The sequence below is a fragment of the Durio zibethinus genome, unplaced genomic scaffold, assembly GCF_047325235.1.
Source record: "Durio zibethinus cultivar Kanyao isolate XHJ-2024 unplaced genomic scaffold, ASM4732523v1 HiC_scaffold_232, whole genome shotgun sequence".
Classification (NCBI taxonomy): Eukaryota; Viridiplantae; Streptophyta; class Magnoliopsida; order Malvales; family Malvaceae; genus Durio; species Durio zibethinus.
The window spans coordinates 26,460-32,500 of record NW_028322855.1 but is presented as its reverse complement, the minus strand read 5'-3'; the positions used below and the strand labels follow the sequence as shown (position 1 = coordinate 32,500).

The 6,041-nt window shown below is 33.6% G+C and overlaps 2 non-coding genes across 2 annotated transcripts; one reads left to right on the top strand and one right to left on the bottom strand.

Moving 5' to 3' along the window:
* The first annotated feature begins 273 nt into the window (after positions 1-273).
* Positions 274-347, top strand: TRNAD-GUC (transfer RNA aspartic acid (anticodon GUC)). Its single transcript has one exon. It is a non-coding gene; the product is annotated as a tRNA-Asp (tRNA).
* A 2,363-nt stretch (positions 348-2,710) lies between these two features.
* Positions 2,711-2,782, bottom strand: TRNAC-GCA (transfer RNA cysteine (anticodon GCA)). Its single transcript has one exon. It is a non-coding gene; the product is annotated as a tRNA-Cys (tRNA).
* Positions 2,783-6,041: the final 3,259 nt, after the last annotated feature.

The window sequence follows — 6,041 nt, the reverse complement described above, 5'->3', positions numbered from 1 at the left end:
TTTAATGAAAAGAAAGAGTAAAGTAAAGAAAAAAGACTCTTTTTTTTTTTTCATTTTAAAATTGATTATCGATCGATTTGGCAATAACGAAAGGATTACTAGTAACTAGTAATCCGCGTTGCTCTCACTAAAGCGCATACCCGTATGGATATCAATATATCACTCGCGCCTTTGTTTGTTACAACACGGCGATTCGAATCTAAAATTTAAATAGAAAATGGCTTGAATGAAATCATAAGAATATCTATGCTGTACACTTTTCTTTATTGCCCTGGGATTGTAGTTCAATTGGTCAGAGCACCGCCCTGTCAAGGCGGAAGCTGCGGGTTCGAGCCCCGTCAGTCCCGACGGATACAATAAAAAAAAAATACATCAATTGATCCCTCCATTTTCTGTGAAAGGGAATACAAATGAAAGAATTTCATTCCCAAGGATAGCCTTTTTTATTTATTTTTTCCTTTCCATTTTTTGTTGGGGTTTATTTGTAAACTATTTGTAAACGGTGAAAGTGGAAAAGCAGTCAGATGATACATCATCAGATGATTGTACAAGGAAGGCGGTAGATTATCGAAAAGAAAGAGTGGAAAAGAATATATAGAAATAAAGGAAAGGAATTCTTTTGATTGGGCCAGGAATCCAATTTTGTATTCGGTGTGGATAAAAGAGCTTCCTATGTTATACTATTCAATTCTCGACGGTGAATCGATTTGATAGCTTAGATATTGTTATTCATGATATTGATCCGATTCGATGTCATTGAAATGTAAGTCATCGCATTGAATTTACAAGCGACAAATTTATCATCTCTATGGGATTAAATCCCGAGTTATTGCGAAGTAAAAAAAACAATGAAATTATGGAAGTAAATATTCTCGCATTTATTGCTACAGCGCTGTTCATTCTAGTTCCTACCGCCTTTTTACTTATAATATACGTAAAAACTGTCAGTCAAAGTGATTAATTTGAATGAAACTTGACTTTTTATCAAGGATTTAAGAAAAAAAGGATTCCAATTTCACGTCTTAAATAAATTAAATAAAATGAATGGACTAGAATCAGCAGTATCCTATCAAACTCGATAGTATGGTAGAAAAAAAATATGAATCTTTCTACCATACTATCCATATCTATTATTGTAATGTATAAAGATACAAGCTTAATATAGATGAATCTACAATATGTATCTTCATACATGTCGATATCAATTAAATATATGTAATGAAATATATGTAATGTACATAGTATCTCAATTTTATTTCTTCGCTTGATCTATTTTATTTGTGTTGATTTCAATCAATCTGAAATAATTGAAAGGCAAGTCTTACGATTTTCTAATTCTTTCATTTCATGGAACCGATTTTTAATTTAACTTCTTTTCTTTGATCCATGATATGAAATGAGTCAATAAAGCATGGCATAAATAAAATTCCTAAAATAATAAATAAAACAGGGGGTAAGTGTGCAATATGTGACTACACTAAGGCAAGATCTTATTAAATAAAAGAACTACTTTTTTTCTCTTTGAACAGTAACAGTAAAGAGGGAAGGAAATAAAAACAAACAAATACAGAAAAAAAAAAGGGGGGGGGGTTCCTTGTCCCTCATTGTCCATATATAACTCTGGTAAGAGCTGGTTCATCAAAATAGAAAATTTAGGAAGAATTCTTTTTTTTTTTTAATAAATTGCCTATCATCCGTATCCCTTTTACTTTCGAAATACGAACATGGGAATTATTGAAATGTTTGTTTGATTTTGATTGAAAGGGTATTATTCATAGAATACATTACTCCACTAGAATCCAAGAATTTCGAAATGAAGACTAATAAAATAGTTAAAAAGGCTTTGCAAAACGATCTAGAAAACAATTGATACGGTTTGATTCCTCAACCCAATTAGAAGTACCCCTAGAGTCCACTTCTTCCCCATACTACGAGTGAAAGGGAAAATGTAAAGACTACCATTAAAGCAGCCCAAGCAAGACTTACTATATCCATGTGTATTATGTCCCCTAATTTCTATGAATATGAAACAAATAGGAAGGAATTTTTCCATTATTGTTCACTAATAATAGTGGAATTACCGGTGCAGAGTCAAAAGGAAAAGGGAATTCTGACACACCACCGTTGATGAAACACTTCAATAAATCCGCTTATAACAAGTTCTTATATGATTTCTAGTAAAATCGAGAACCATTAAGCACAAGCAAAATACGCAGTAACACTTTTGGAAGTATCAAAAGAATGTTACTCACATGTAGCAATAATAAGACTTCTTCTTTCTTTTGGTGTCCCTTATTAAGTAAAAGCCAATTATCCATCCAATCTAATATTGATTGGATGCCTGAACACTCAGAGACTTTCATCAGTCTGTATACAAAGTATCTTCCAACCCTTCTACAACCATTCATTAGTTAATTAAACACTCCCGTTATCCAATCTAATTCAAGACTCCGATAGTAGCCCCTCTATTAGTAGGGGAGGGGCTACCATATCAAGATTTACTCATTCCCTTCCACTACTCTAGTTTTTCCTTGAATCCTAGACGTAAGGATTTACAACACTTTAGAAAACAAAACCTCCGGAAGTTTATAATCAAGTTTATAATCAAGAAAGTATCAAGAGTCCTTTTCTTACACTTGTTTTTGCCGGAGAAAATTGGTCGAGTTATATCAGCAAAACAGAATATAGGATTTCGCGTTTTTTGTTGATCAGGCGACACCCGGATTTGAACTGGGGAATAAGGGATTTGCAGTCCCCCGCCTTACCGCTCGGCCATGTCGCCAAAAGGCTACAAACAAAAAAATGAGAGTATCCCCTTTTTATTTTTAGATTGGATCCATACCTTCAATTGGTTATAGTATCTCAAGACACACAATATCTAAAAACAAAAACTTTCCCTTTCTTTTTTCTTTTCTATTGAAAAAGAAAATGTGGATTCTCAGTTACAAAAGTAAAAATGCAGGACAAAAAAATTGGAACCATTAACTATTAACTATTGACGGCAAATTTATGGACGATTCTTCTTCACTTGTCTTTCTCTAATGGTATAAGAAAATAAAAATGGATACATAACTAATTAGTATTGATTTTTTTTTTCAATTTTTCAATTCAATAAAAAAACTTTCTTAATTTCAATTATAAATTATATAATTATAAATTATATTATAATAATATAACAGCAATTATGAGTCTATGTAAACCCCCGAACATAAGTTGTTACACAGCTCTAGTTATCTAATGAGGTATTTTATCTATCTAGATATGATGTCCATAGGGAATCAGCAAGAAATTATCGTGTTTCAATTTTTCATTGAATAGATTAAAATTAAAGAAAAAATAGAATTTTTGATAGAGCACGCCATGTGTTGTCTCCACTAGAGAGCTATAATGGAATAAAAAGAAAAGAGGAAAGACATATATAAATAGAAATGCTATATCTGCATATGTTTAATAAATACAAGCCCTCTTTTCGTACGCACTTCAATCATATTCTAAATATTCTACTAAAAAATAAAAAACTAAAAAATGGGTAAAAACATCTCTCTTCTCTGCGAATCATTTTTTGAACAGAACAATGGAATCTATGAAAAAATTAAGTGCTAGAAAAATCAACTCTCTCCCGATATATATTTTATGATTATTTTGTCTTTATCTCAACGAACAGATCAAATCAGGAATTCATTTCATTTTTCTGGTATTCAATCGGATTGGAATATGGAATATCATAATAATGGTAGAAATTGAATTATTATTTTTTTTTTTGATATTCTATACAAAACTCCATAAGGCTAAATGGCATTTATCAATTCTTTTATGTAGCTGTTTGTTATAAATATAAATTAAAATTTGAGTATAATTTTTCTTCTTCCGTTCATACGCATTTCATACATTCCATATATATTATATGGTATATGGAGTTAGATAAAATTTCATGTGATTCAGTAAACAGAATAGAAATTCAATTCCATCATTATTAGATCGATTCATATGATTCGATGAAGAATGAGAAAAGAATGGGATTTTTTTGATAAATGGGAAATTCAAAATGCTCGGGAATGAAAATGGGGAAATGTATACAATACCTGGGTTGAATCAGATACAATTTGAAGGATTTTGTGGGTTCATGGATCGGGGCTTAACAGAAGAACTTGATAAGTTTCCAAAAATTGAAGATACAGATCAAGAAATTGAATTTCAATTATTTGTGGAAACATATCAATTGGTGGAACCGTTGATAAAAGAAAGGGATGCTGTATATGAATCACTCACATATTCTTCTAAATTATATGTATCCGCAGGATTAATTTTGAAAACCAGTAAGGATATGCAAGAACAAACAATTTTTATTGGAAACATTCCTTTAATGAACTCCCTCGGAACTTCTATAGTAAATGGAATATACAGAATTGTGATCAATCAAATATTGCAAAGCCCCGGTATCTATTATCGATCAGAATTGGATCCTAACGGAATTTCGGTCTATACTGGTACCATAATATCAGATTGGGGGGGGAGGTTCGAATTAGAGATTGATAGAAAAGCAAGGATATGGGCTCGTGTAAGTAGGAAACAGAAAATATCTATTCTAGTTCTATCATCAGCTATGGGTTCGAATCTAAGAGAAATTCTAGAGAATGTTTGCTACCCTGAAATTTTCTTGTCTTTCCTGACCGATAAGGAAAAAAAAAAAATTGGGTCAAAAGAAAATGCCATTTTGGAGTTTTATCAACAATTTTCTTGTGTAGGCGGGGATCCGGTATTTTCTGAATCCTTGTGTAAGGAATTACAAAAGAAATTCTTTCAGCAAAGATGTGAATTAGGAAGGATTGGTCGACGAAATATGAACCAGAGACTGAATCTTAATATACCTCAGAACAATACATTTTTGTTACCGCGAGATATATTGGCAGCTGCGGATCATTTGATTGGAATGAAATTTGGAATGGGTACACTTGACGATATGAATCATTTGAAAAATAAGCGTATTCGTTCTGTAGCGGATCTCTTACAAGATCAATTCGGATTGGCTCTGGTTCGTTTAGAAAATGTAGTTAGAGGAACTATATGCGGAGCAATTAGGCATAAATTGATACCGACTCCTCAGAATTTGGTAACTTCGACTCCATTAACAACCACTTATGAATCCTTTTTCGGATTACACCCATTGTCTCAAGTTTTGGATCGAACAAATCCATTGACACAAATAGTTCATGGGAGAAAATTGAGTTATTTGGGCCCCGGAGGATTGACCGGGCGAACTGCTAATTTTCGGATACGAGATATCCATCCTAGTTACTATGGACGCATTTGCCCAATTGACACGTCTGAAGGAATCAATGTTGGACTTATTGGATCCTTAGCAATTCATGCCAGGATTGGTCGTTGGGGGTCTCTAGAAAGTCCATTTTATAAAATATTTGAGAGATCAAAAAAAGCACAGATGCTTTATTTATCCCCAAGTCGAGATGAATATTATATGGTAGCGGCAGGAAATTCTTTGGCCTTGAATCAGGGTATTCAGGAAGAACAGGTTGTTCCGGCTCGATACCGCCAAGAATTCCTGACTATTGCATGGGAACAAGTTCATCTTCGAAGTATTTTTCCTTTTCAATATTTTTCTATGGGAGCTTCCCTCATTCCTTTTATCGAGCATAATGACGCGAATCGGGCTTTAATGAGTTCTAATATGCAACGCCAAGCAGTTCCGCTTTCGCGTTCCGAGAAGTGCATTGTTGGAACTGGGTTGGAACGCCAATTGGCTCTAGATTCAGGGGTTCCCGCTATAGCCGATCAAGAGGGAAAGATCATTTCTACCGATACTGACAAGATTATTTTATCGGGTAATGGGGATACTCTAAGCATTCCATTAGTTATGTATCAACGTTCCAACAAAAATACTTGTATGCATCAAACTCCCCGGGTTCAGCGGGGTAAATGCATTAAAAAGGGACAGATTTTAGCGGATGGTGCCGCTACGGTTGGTGGCGAACTCGCTTTGGGCAAAAACGTATTAGTAGCTTATATGCCATGGGAAGGTTACA